Consider the following 13,517-nt stretch of genomic DNA (forward strand, 5'->3'; position numbering starts at 1 on the left):
AAAAAAAAATTATCCGTAAAATTTGAGAAAAAAGGAAAGGGAGGAAAATGACTGGGTCATTACATATATATTTCACAATCTCCCCAAAATATATATTTCATACGATCTTCACCTACCAAATGGCTACGGGATTGACTCATTTTGGGGCTTTGTGACGACCCTAGTTTTTAGGCCAGCATGTCCTGTGATGAACCATAAGGATGATCCGATAACGGATCCGAATGCGGAAGCAAAAATAGAAAACAAGACTCTAAGAAGTCAAAGTGACCTTCCATTAGGTCGTGGAACTCAACAAGAACTGATGCGGAAGCAAAAAATCGAACATATGACAAATAAGCCCCCAGGGGCAAAATAGTCATTTCTAAAAACTATAGATTCGGGTGCCACCGAGCACACCGCTAGAAGGATAACGAAAAAATAATCAAGATGGACTCAAGAATCGCATGATTCGGAGTCCGAACGAAGGAGAAACGACATGACGAAGAAAACGAGCACTTAAAGCAAAAAGGGTAAACTGGTAATTATTCAGGAAGAACCGGGTGCAACCAAGCACACCATTGAAAAGATAGCAAAAAATTAGTCAAGTTCAAAAAAAAATTCACTTGAATCGGAGTCCGGACGAAGAAGAAAAGCCCAAAAGAAGAATTGACGTCGCGGCGGCCCGACGAGGGGCCATGGCGCACACGGCGCCCATGCGCGAGCCCACCGGCGTGCATGCCAGCGCCCAAAGACATGGCTGGTGGCAGCCCTTGGCTGCTGCTACATTTTTTTTGATCTGCCCAGAACTGAGGCTTGAAACGGAGGTCAAAACGAGTTTTTCTAACAAAACACGAAGAAGAAACCCCCCCTAAAATCGAGTTTTCTACCCAACAAAGCGGACGGAATCGAAAAAAACTCACTGTGAGATCAGAACTGAACAAGAGGGTCATAAAGCTTCTAAATGAAAACTGGAAGCTGAAACTTCACGAGGGATTTTCGGTACCAAGACGACCTTTTCTAGAAAAATACGAAAAAGAAACCCCCCCTAAAATCACGTTTTCTAAGCGACTATATCAAAAGAAGAAAATAAAACTAAGGTGAAAGGTCCATAATGCCCCTAGATCAGAATATGCAAAAAAAAATGCGAAATGAATTCACAAGAGGCTTAAAACACAAATGATAAGGTTTTCGCCGGAAACGACCATGCACACAAACGTAACTTACCTATTTGGACGTGCTACAATGGTCCACAACTTAAAAATACCACCGATACAAAATCCGACCCCCCAACAGGCAAAAAGGCAAAAATGGAACTTGAAATGAAAACTCGGAATCCAAAAATACAAAACGGGGTCAAATAACCGTTTGACCCTTGGCCACACTTCAAACATGATTTATAAGACCCTATGAAAGAATGAAAATGGAATTCCCACACCCGATGCAACTATGGTGAACCAATGACTTGCGATTTTTCAAGGTTTTCATAGCTTTTCAAGAAATCAAAAGATACATATGATACAATATAATGGTCATTGGTCTCCGGCCTCATCTCATACATATCAAATACATTGAAAGGAGTGTACTTAAGTACACATTACATACATGGAATCAAATATACATATTTTGACATATAAGTCTACAAAATGACATTTCATGCTAACATTTGCATGAAATGGAAACTTGAAAGCTACATGACATCCAAGGAATGCTAGGCGTCACGAACCAAGTCTTCGTACCTGAAATATGCCCCAGTATCGTAGGGGTAAGTAACATAAAGCTACTCGTAGGAGATGAGCATCCATCGACCTAGCATTTTACAAATTTATCACCTTATGGTGAAACATGTTAAAGGTGCTCATGCCACCTAACGTCTATGTCCAAGTGAGACTCGAGGAGCATCCTAAGCTACCTTAGAGTCTAAGCAACAAGAATCATGATATACATACATGTATGAAACGAATCATGGTTGGGATAATCCAAAGAACACGACAAGAAGAATGCTTGAGCATAGATTTACATGAACTGCATTTTCAATATAATTGAACTAGGTCTAGAGTAATCTATACAACATGACAAAAGCATATTTGAATACAAGTTAACAAGAATCACATTATCCATGCAATTCAACAACAAAAGAGCATGTTATACAATGCAACAAGGTTTAAGTTCTCAAAGCCATCAACTTAGAATCTAAAGCACAAAATAACAGTAGTGGTTCATACCACCTAACGTCTATGTTATAAATGAATCAATAGGATCAATCCTAAGCTTTATTAGAACGTCAAAACACGATTTTCAATATCGATGTAATTTAACCAACATTAGAACTTCCAATACGACGCATAAAGCACAATTTCGCAAAGTTAACATCATGTAACTTAAAATGGAACGACAAATAAGAAACAACAAGTTACAACATCATCTAGTTATCAACTTGAAAATGAAATGCGAAATCAAACAAAGTGGATACTCGGACGTCACGCCGGATCAGACTGACAACATAGTTACTTTAGGGTTACTAGCCTATGGGTAACCTCCCTATGTGCGCACTAGACCATATAGAGGGACTATCCCCCCGTACTAGAACCACGTCCTAGCCATAGTTAAACAACGACATCCCCAAGTTTCCAAAATCAACAAGTTGTGCAACCACGCATATATAAACAGGAATATGCAAGATAATCGACTATCTACCAAGCACAACCAAATTTAGAAACCTATACAACATATGCTCTAAGTCCACAACTAATATGATGTGATGAATGTCGAATCTTCAGTGTGCGATTCGTTACACGCTACGCATGAATGATGTTAAATACGAAATGTGCAAATCATTACATAAAGCAACAATATATTCAATAAGGAAAACATAGTCTCATGAGTATAAACATAGCAACTATGTTATCCAATGCTCAAAACATAACCAAATGAATATACAACAAGTCTAAGTCCATGATTTGAATATAGAAACCACTTCTAAAACACAACTAGATCATGGAGCAAATTGACAGAATTTAAATAGATAAACACAATTAAATTCTCTAGATTCCGATTCAATTCCAAATAACCTCAATTTAATACATGTTAAAGGACATGGTATGGTCATCACCTATATCCATTCTAAAACTCAATTAGGTTGTTGGAACAACAAAGTAGAACTTTAATTAAATCATGCTAATTTAATTACCAAGGTTCTAAAATAACTTCTAATAGTCCCAAATTAATATATACTAGTAAACAAGTCATGGCCAATACAAATATCAAGTTAAAACCTTAATTAAACTAATAGGACCACAAAATAGATTTTAATTAATTCTTTTAATTAAAATCTCTTGATTTTCAAACTTAACCAAATGTTCTCAAATTAACCTATGTTGGAAAGCATGCCAAGAACTAATGTAATATCGCATTACAAGTTTATTTCATTCAATTTAAGACCATGTGAATTAAACTTTCACTAAAGTTAAATATAAATTAAAAGTTTCAATTCTCATACAATTAATCTCAAATTAATATATGTGAACAATTATACCTAAGCTTAATTTTCTAGCATGCCACAATACAATTCCAAGTTGTATATCACCATGAGGATTAAATCTTAAACATAGAATTTAATTAAATAAAAGGTTTCAAAACCTCACCGAATATTCTAAATCAAATATATATGAAGCTATATGGCATGTAGATCAAGAATATCAAGTCAGAATTCGCATGGAGTGAATAGTGCACTCGGGGCAAATTAATTAATCAAATTAATTAATAATTACTAATTTTCAAAACACCTCCAATTACTTTCAATTTCAACTATGTTGAAGAGCATGCTAAGGCCTAATGTAATATGCTAGCACATATTAATTTCAAGCTAGTTAAGGCCATGTGAATTAATCTTTCACCTAAGATAAATATTAAATAAAATCTTTAATACTTATTCAAATGTTCCAATTTTAATACACGACAATGAGCATATCAAGGGGCAATATAAAATCATGCTACATGTTTAAACCAACTCATGAGCAACCGGGAAAATTAGATCCCGTACAAGAAAAATAAATAATAAAATCTCTAGATTTTATATTTAATCATGCAAACAAGTAGTATAAGCATCACAAGCATGCTATATAACAAGAATTTAAACCTAAAACATCCCCTACCTCAATTTGAGATGAAAATCTCAAATGCCATCAAAATGGAACGGCTCTGAATCCAACGAAACTACTAGGTTTTGTCGGGGACAACTCCGTGAACATAACCCCCATGAAAGCCCCATCAAAATCATAACTTGAACTCAAAACCAAACTCAAGAAATGGTCAAAACTGAATTCTAATAAGGGGGAAAGGTAGAGCACGGCGAGGGGAACAACAAACGTTAAGGCCGAAGACTTTCCATCAAGGAAAAGTGAACCAAAAGAGGAGAGAGAAGATGGCAGCACCCCTTGGGCTGCCATGGGAGCTCTAGGTCGTGCATGAAGAGGGGAGAAGATGAAAAATGAAATATCTCACCCTCCTTTTATAGAAATCTCAAAAAGTGCCCCGAACGGGCCCCGCCGGGTCCGAAAAAGTAAAATTTGAGCATACGCTCTCAAATGGCAAAACTTTGTGAACAAAAAAGATTTAAAATGATAAAATATGAACAACGGAAGAAACGGCATCAAAAACTGAGTCCCGAGCAGAAAGTTATGCCTAAAACAAGTTTGGTGAAAACCGGGGTCAGAAACCCCGAAACTGGAAAACATCGACCAGGAGGAAATTCTATGAATTTATAAGTCAACAAAAAGTGAAAATGAATCCCATACGAGGATCCAGGCTCCAAACAAGACATTTTGCAATAACTTTCGTTAATTGCACAATGGCCCCTATAAAAAGGGTTAACTACGAAATTGCCCCAGAATGAAAATATCTTCAAAAGATATTTATGAAAAACACCCCAAGAAATGAAATTAATTCCAAAGATTTATGCATCCATGCCCCTATGGGCACCGGGAGCAACCAGAGTACTTTCTTGTAAAAATGAAGATACGTATTTCGAGGAAACCACTCAAGATGAAGGCACGTGAAGTCAAAAACCAACTCCGAGCATGAGAAGTGAGGTTGTGCCAAAAACTGACAAACAGAGATAAGACGAAATAGGGAAAATGACAGAATAGGGAAAAGACGAAATAGCGCATAGTGTCCGAAAAACGAAAAATGCGAAAATGACTCGGTCCTCAAAGGAAGTTTTCTCTCTCTAGAATTAAGGTTTTTTGAAGAAAAGAGGCAAGAACATTAAGATCTTTAGGGTTTCTACCAAGAAGACCAAGAGGAAGAAGATGGAACCATGTTTGGAAGTTGCCCTTGAGGGTTCCATATCCACATCCATCTCCTCCATGAGTGACTAAACACCATCTTAAGGCTTGGATGAGCCCTAGGCTTGTACTCTAAACCTTAGTTCTTTAACTTTTTGGGGAATTCTATATTGTAATGAATGTTATAACCTTGTGAATATATAAATCTTGGTTTTGCCTATAATTTCTATTGTTGAATTATTCCCATTAATTCTCTAGATTGGTTGCATGTTTAAGTCTAATTAATTGAGGGTTATGTCTCTACACTAGTTTCTCTATATTAGTTGCATGTCTATATGTGATTAAATTGAGGAGTTAGTGATGGTTATACATGGTTTTCATTGAATACACTTGTTGATTAATTTGATGGATTATGCTTATGCTTGATGGATTGTTCTAGACCTTTAACTTAATTGTCTTAATTTCATTGTCTTAGTTTAATTGTAGTGTAATTGCATTTAAATTCTTAGATACGTAGACAATCCATGCTTGAGTTTGATGATCCATGCTTATTGTTGCAAGTTGTATATTTCTCTAAATTAATGTGTGCTACAATTAAGGATTAATTGAATGATTTATGCTTAGACTTGATGACTTGTACTACATCCTAGTTTACTTGTTTTTAAGTAGATAATTCATTCTTGAATTTGATATCCATACTCATTGTTGCAATTGGTAGCACATATTTTGGTTTACAACATTAATTTTTCCTCAATTTGTTGAAGGCTAGTGGTTTAGAGAATGAGCTTAGTGGTGATTCCTATGCCCTAAGACTCCCATCCTATTTCTTAAACTCTACTCTCTTTAGCTTGTTTTAATTTGCATGTTTTTAAGTTCAATTGTAGTTTAATCAAACCAAACCAAAACCCTCTTTCAATCTCCTGACCTACTAATCCAAGTTTAATTCTAAGCACCTCTTTGATCTCTGTAGACGATCCCTACTCGCTATGCTTCATTAGTTTTATAAATGTAAATTTGACTAAAATGTTTCCTAAACCACATTCATATTTTGACCTTGTAAAATGACCTCTCACGAGAAAGTTGTCAAATGAAATGCTTCATACTTAGGAAATTAGTTGATATTGGAAGTACAGCTAAGTCCACTTCATGGTCCTGGCCAATACGCTCATTTCCAAGTACTTAGCCTTTCCTCATTTGAATGAAAGATCCTTCACATGCTTGGACTTAGCTATTGGGATGGCTATGTGTGGCCATTTGATTCCTTTCCAGCTTTCTGGTTTATGTTGTCAACAGTTTTTTACCACTCCTGGTGCGACCGAGCGTGTGCACAAAATAATGCACAACACTTTAGGTTTAGAAATAATGTCAAGTGGGCACCATATTTTAAAATTTATAAAACCACTAAACACTTATACTATGGAGTATGAAGTGAGCAGGGATCGTCCCAAGAGATCTAAACAATTATAGGTTTTCCAGAATTGAATTCTACTTTAATGCTTATGTGATTGCCAAAAGGGTTTTGTTTGTGATTAAAACTAATTTTAATGTAAATGATTGCAATAAAGAAATAGAGTTTAAGAGATTAGAAAGAGACTTAGGGTGTAGGATTCACCACTAAGCACATTCCCTAACTCACTCACTTTCAACTAATTGGGGAAATAATACTATGTAATCTATATGTGGCTAACAAGTGCAATGAAAAGTGTAAACCATCAATTTCAAGTATGAATCAACTACCTAATGACAATTAAACTAAGTGTAGTGCAATTCACCCATTCAAAGCATGATTTATCAATCCAAGTTACAAATTTAACACACATTAATCTAGAAGATAATGCAATTGTGACAAAAAGTATGGAATTCAAACATAAGTATGGATGGTCTACTTACCTAATAATTGAATTGCAATTAAATTAATTAAACTTAAATTAAACTAATTAAACATGAATTTAAAACTAATTAGACAACAAATTAACCTAAACATGTAGTACCATCCATCAAATGGAAGCATTTTTCATCAATTTAAAACACAATTACAACTAAGCAATACCATGCATAGCCATCACAAGAATCAATTAACAAAGAATTCATGTGTAAAATTTGTTTATCAATCAACCACACATAAGACAATATGAGATTAATACAGATAATCAATTGGAAGAATTTAATTCATAATATTCAAGACTATACACTAATTACATAAATTAATCCCCAAAAAAGTATGAAAAGAGAGAGAGAATAGGTTACATGCTTAGGGTTTATCCAACCCTAAGTAGAAGAATCAGCCACTCATGGTTGATGGAGTCGAAGACAGGACAATCCCCATCATCTGCTTCATCTTCTCTGAACTTTTCTTCCAAACCCTAGCCTGTTCTTGCTTTTTCTCTTTTTTCGCGTGTTTTTCCAGAGAGAAAATACGATACTACGATACAGAAATAAAAAAAATAATAAAATAAAACTTTTCTTTTTTTTTTAATAATCTTTTACCTAAATAAAAACTAAAACTAACCCTAATCTAATGGCTCACTTGGCCTTAAGTAACAATCTCATTAAAGCCCAACAGTTCCCAAAATGAGCCCAAAAATTAAATAAAAACTGTAATGTTGCTAAGTCCTGGGGGATCGATCCCCCACCCTGTGGATCGATCCCCCCAGAGTTAACAAATTCCTTTAAGCCTTATTCAGCTCCATTTTTGCCCCGGGTTATTTGGTTTGCTTCTCCATCTTTGGGAACATCATCAAAGGCCCGAAATTGACTGCTTTGTGCCATTGTCTGAAAATCTTTGCTTAACTCCAAAATGGCTTAATTGGACTGTTCTTAGCTCATTTTAACTTTATTGCCCTGAAATACACATAAACATAAATTAGGACTAAAATATAAAATTAAGATAGATGCAAAGACTGAAATACCTTAGCTTAGGTGCTGAAATGTGCAACATTTAAGCACTTATCACGCCCCCAAACTTAGATATTGCTAGTCCCTAGCAATAAACTACAGCATGGAAATGAAACAAACATATATACGATTATGAACTAATAAAGCAAATAAAGATAACACCACTTTCGTAGGGATCACGGTTGCATTTAGCATATGCAACAAGCCTTTTAAACCCCTAGGTTACCCCTAGTGGACGAGTGAAGTCTCGTGAGGGTTTACAGAAATGGTACCCACAAATATCCACAGCTCTTTCTTACTTGAGAAGTAACGACACATATTAAACAAGTATTGAAAGTAGACTACCTCAAGTATGCAAATTTCTGCCATTTCTAAGCTATTCTCAATATTTCAACATCATGTAAGCAAAAACGGTCCTCCACGCATCAATCAATTAATCATGCAAATTGAATCAATTATATCATCCTTTTAAGTGAACCGGCATCAAAATGTGTTGCTATCCTAGCAAATCAAAGTAATGGCATAGCCTTACCCTCAAACTAGCATGCAGATATAGTAGCAAACATCAATACATTGAATGAACCTTGTTATTTAATCAAACATTCTTTTTTTTTTTTTTTTTTTTATTGATTTCATTTTTTATTTTTATGTATGACCATGTGCAATGTCCAAGTTCCTTAAGCTCTCTAACCACCCCATGTAACAAGCGTTGAGCCAACGACTCCCAAACCAGATGGTCTTAGGGCGTTAAGTGTAAAGACACTCCTAAGGGCGTAATGACTCGGAATGGCTAGGCTACGAACTCAAACTAATCATACATCTTACATTCTTCCCTTGTCTTCCTTTTTAATCAGTTGACATGTTGAAAGAATGCAGTTTTTTTTTTTTTTTTTTTTTTAATTTATTTCTTTTCTTTCCTTTGCAAGGTCATTTTATCAAGAATGAAAGCTTTCAAAGCATACTAGTTTAATTGGAACAAACCAAAACAATAATCAACTAAGCATGTACCCCACAAATTGAATGCTAGTGTGCGCAAGTGCAAATGTAGAATTCTAGAATCAACTCTCAAAGCATTTTCAACCAACAAGATGATGTGTACCACAAAAGCAAACATGATGTCAAAAATTAAAATTTACCCCTAAATGGCATCCTAGAGCATACAAGAAGTATTAGACTCTAACAACTTGTTTTTTAAAGGCACTATGCTTCAAAAGTTCGAAATCATTGCCAAACACATCTCAAATCTCATCATGCATTTAAAGCTTAACTTAAAATAGAGTGAAGCATGATGACCTTACCCCCAAACTTAAACTGTACATTGTCCTCAATGTGCAATGGGAACAATGTAAAATGATGAAAAGAGTATACCGTGATGGCAACGATTATGAAGTCCAGCAGTGATCCAGTAGGAAAGATGTCTCCCCAAACTTGGATGCAAAAACCTAGTTGTATAACCATACTAGCAAACTCACATCAAATAGCATATGGGATAAGCAATACCCACAATCCAAAACAATATATAACATGCTGCAAAGAGATATGAGATGAAACCCTAGATAAAAGATGAAACATGTATCACCAAGCATAAGGGCATATTAGTAACATATTTTTGATGTTTGAAATTTTTTTTTTTTTTTTTTTTTTTAAAAAACAAAGAAAAAGATTATGTGTACACAACCTACAAAAGAAATAAAAAATAAAATGGGCTAAGATTAACGTCTCTAGCAAGACGGATTGGGACTTTTGATTTTTTTTTTTTTTTATGTTTTTTTTTAAAAAAAAAAAAATAAATAAATAAATAAAAACCTTATTACAAAATCTACTGAATTGATTCTTGTTTTTAATTTTTTTACAATCAACAATTTCATTTTTATTTTTATTTTTATTTATTTATTTATTTATTATTATTATTTTTTTAATCATATATTCAACACTTTTTTTTTTAAAATAAATAAAGTCAATGCAATTTATTTTTTTATTTTATTTTATTTTTAATCAACAATTCAACTTTTTTTCTTTTTTTCTTTTTTTTTTTTTTGTTTTTTTTTTTTATGTGTATATATATATATATATATATATATATATTTTTTTTTTTTTCTTTCTTTTCTTTTCTTTCCTTTTTCTTTCTTTCTTTTCTTTTTCTTTCTTTCTTCTTCTTCTTCTTTTTTTTTTTTTTTTTTTTTTTTTTTTTAAATTAACATCACAAGCTTGCCGGAGAAGACAACCGGCAGAACTGGGTAAACCCAGTCCAAGAATCGCCGGCGAGACCCAGCAGCGACGACGGAGAACTGCGAAGCGGTAATCGACGACGAACCCAGCCGCGACGCCGTTTGATGAACCAGCCGCCGGAATCGCTGGGGAAAACGACGAGTCACAAGCTCGCCGGAGAGGGCCAATCCGGAATCGGACTGATTCAAGCACGGCCGGAAGAAAACGGACAGCCGCGACGCCGACGAATTAAACAAGAACCAGGAAATGGCAAACGGCGTCGGAAAGACGAACCCAGATGCAACGCAGGAAAGCAACGAACAACCGCGTCATCGGATGACGAAACAGATCACCGGAAAGATGAACCCAGCTGCGAATCCGCTGCTGGGTCTCGCCGGCATATGAAATAGCCGTGACCCAGATCTGACGGCGGAAAAATAAAGGCCGAAACAGCCTTGATCGCTGGAGAACACCAGCCTAAATCGCTGGAAAAACTCAGCCTCGACGCCAGAGAAGAACTATGAACAGCCAAGAGAAGAGAAGAGCGAACCGTGAGGGTTGGACAATGAAATTGGGTTTAGAGATTTTTGGGGGAAGAAGCAGAATTTCAAGCAACAGAGAGAAATGTATTCGTGGCTTCAAGGGCTAAGGTGCGATCGATCTGCTTTGATGGGGGATCGACAATTTTAGGCAAAAAATGTCCCCTTCACTGTTTAATAAGAAGGGAGAAACATAAGTAAAATGGGATCGATCCATTTGGACGGGGGATCAATCCACTTGGCCTATTTTTTTGTTGCTCTCTGCCAATAAAATGGGATCGATCTCCTACCCGTTTTGGGGATCGATCTTTCTTTTTTTCTTTTTTTTTTCAATTTTTTAATTTTTTTTTTTAAATAATAATAATAAAAATAAACAAAAAAAAAAAAACTAAACTAAAAAGAATATATACACTAAAATGAAAAATAGATAAAAAAATAAAATAAAAATAAAAATAATAATAAATAAAATTAAAATAAAATCACTTATCAACCTATACTAATTAATACTTTTTAAAAATTTTTTTTTTATGTTTTTGAATAAATCAAAATTAACATGAAATATATACAAAAATAATAAAAATAATAATAATAAAATAGATAAAAAATCAAACACCAACCTACATTACTCATTTACAATTTTTTTTTTTTTTAATTTTTTTTTTTAAATTTAAAAATGCATAAATGTACAAAAGGAAAAATAGAAATAAAATAATAATAAAATGAAAATTAAAATGCAACGAAGGAGAAACTCGATACAACTAGTGTTTAACGTCGCTAGAAAGACGTGAGATGTTCTCAATCTTCAAAATAAATGGGATCTACCAAGAGGGCAGATTCCACATTTCTTTGAAAATTTTGTCCATCAATGTATGGTTTAAGCCTTTGACCATTAACCTTGAAGGTCCCTTCATCTTTTAGATTTTTAAGTTCAACAGCCCCATGAGGTGAGACGGAGATAATTTGATAAGGGCCTTCCCATTTGGTTCGAAGCTTTCCAGGGAAAAATTTGAGCCTAGAGTTGAATAACCAAGCCTTTTGACCGGCTTCAAAGGACTTTTTCAGAATATGTTTATCATGAAATGCTTTTGTCCTTGCCTTGTAAATTTTTGAACTATCATAGGCATCATTTCTCAATTCCTCTAGCTCATTGAGTTGGAGTAAACGGTCCTTTCCAGCCTTATCAAGATCAAAGTTGAGCCTTTTTATTGCCCAAAGTGCTTTGTGTTCTACCTCAACCGGAAGATGACAAGGCTTCCCATAAACAAGTCTATATGGAGACATGCCTATTGGAGTCTTGTAAGCTGTCCGGTAAGCCCACAAAGCATCGTTCAATTTTCTTGACCAATCTTTTCGGGTCGGATTGACAGTTTTCTCAAGAATATGCTTGATTTCCCTATTTGACACCTCGACTTGCCCACTTGTTTGGGGATGGTAGGGAGTGGCCACTTTATGTGTGACGGAGTATTTCAAGAAAAGTTGCTTCAAGAATTGATTACAGAAATGTTTTCCTCCATCACTTATCATAGCCCTTGGCATACCAAAACGAGCAAAGATATTTGATTTAACGAATGCAATTACCACGGAGTGGTCATTCGTTTTGGTAGCACAAGCCTCAACCCACTTTGAAACATAATCAACAGCAACGAGGATGTATTGAAAGCCATAAGACATTGGGAATGGTCCCATAAAGTCTATGCCCCATACATCGAAGATTTCAACTACAAAGATTGAAGTTAAGGGCATCATGTCTCTCTTTGACATTGATCCCAACTTTTGACACTGAACACACACCTTACAAAAGTTATAGGCATCTCGGTGGATAGTGGGCCAGAAGAGCCCACTTTGAAGAACCTTCAAAGCGGTCTTTTTTCCACTAAAATGCCCACCACAAGCAAGTGTGTGACAAAACGCAAGGACGCTCGGAACTTCACTTTCCGGCACACATCTCCTGATGATTTGATCCGGGCAATAACGAAACAGAATGGGATCTTCCCAATAGTATTTCCGGATGTTAGCAAAGAATCGGTCATTTTCTTGTTTTGACCAATTAATGGGAAGTTTGCTGGTTGCAAGATAGTTAACAATGTCGGCGAACCAAGGCAACGTCCCATTTGAGATTTGAAAGAGTTGTTCATCCGGAAATGATTCATGAATTTCAAGATTTGGAGAAGATTCAACCATTAATCTAGACAAATGATCGGCAACGACATTGTCGGAGCCCTTTTTATCCTTGATTTCAAAGTCAAATTCTTGAAGAAGTAGAATCCATCTTATCAAGCGAGGTTTGGTTTCCTTTTTCATTAAAAGATGCCTAAGAGCGGCATGATCGGAAAACACAATTACCTTGGATCCTAAGAGATATGACCGAAATTTATCAAGGGCATATACTACGGCAAGTAACTCTTTCTCGGTGGTAGAATAGTTCAATTGGGCACCTGAGAAAGTCTTACTCGCATAGTATATAGCATATGGTAGTTTACCTATCCTTTGCCCCAAAACAGCACCCATTGCGAAGTCGGAAGCATCACACATAATCTCAAATGGTAAGGACCAATTTGGAGGTTGCATAATAGGAGCGGATGATAGAAGAGTGCGAAGTTGATGAAAAGCATTT

The sequence above is a fragment of the Cornus florida genome, unplaced genomic scaffold, assembly GCF_030987335.1.
Source record: "Cornus florida cultivar Cherokee Brave unplaced genomic scaffold, ASM3098733v1 CherokeeBrave_3.0.0_Hap2_Chr03, whole genome shotgun sequence".
Lineage (NCBI taxonomy): Eukaryota > Viridiplantae > Streptophyta > Magnoliopsida > Cornales > Cornaceae > Cornus > Cornus florida.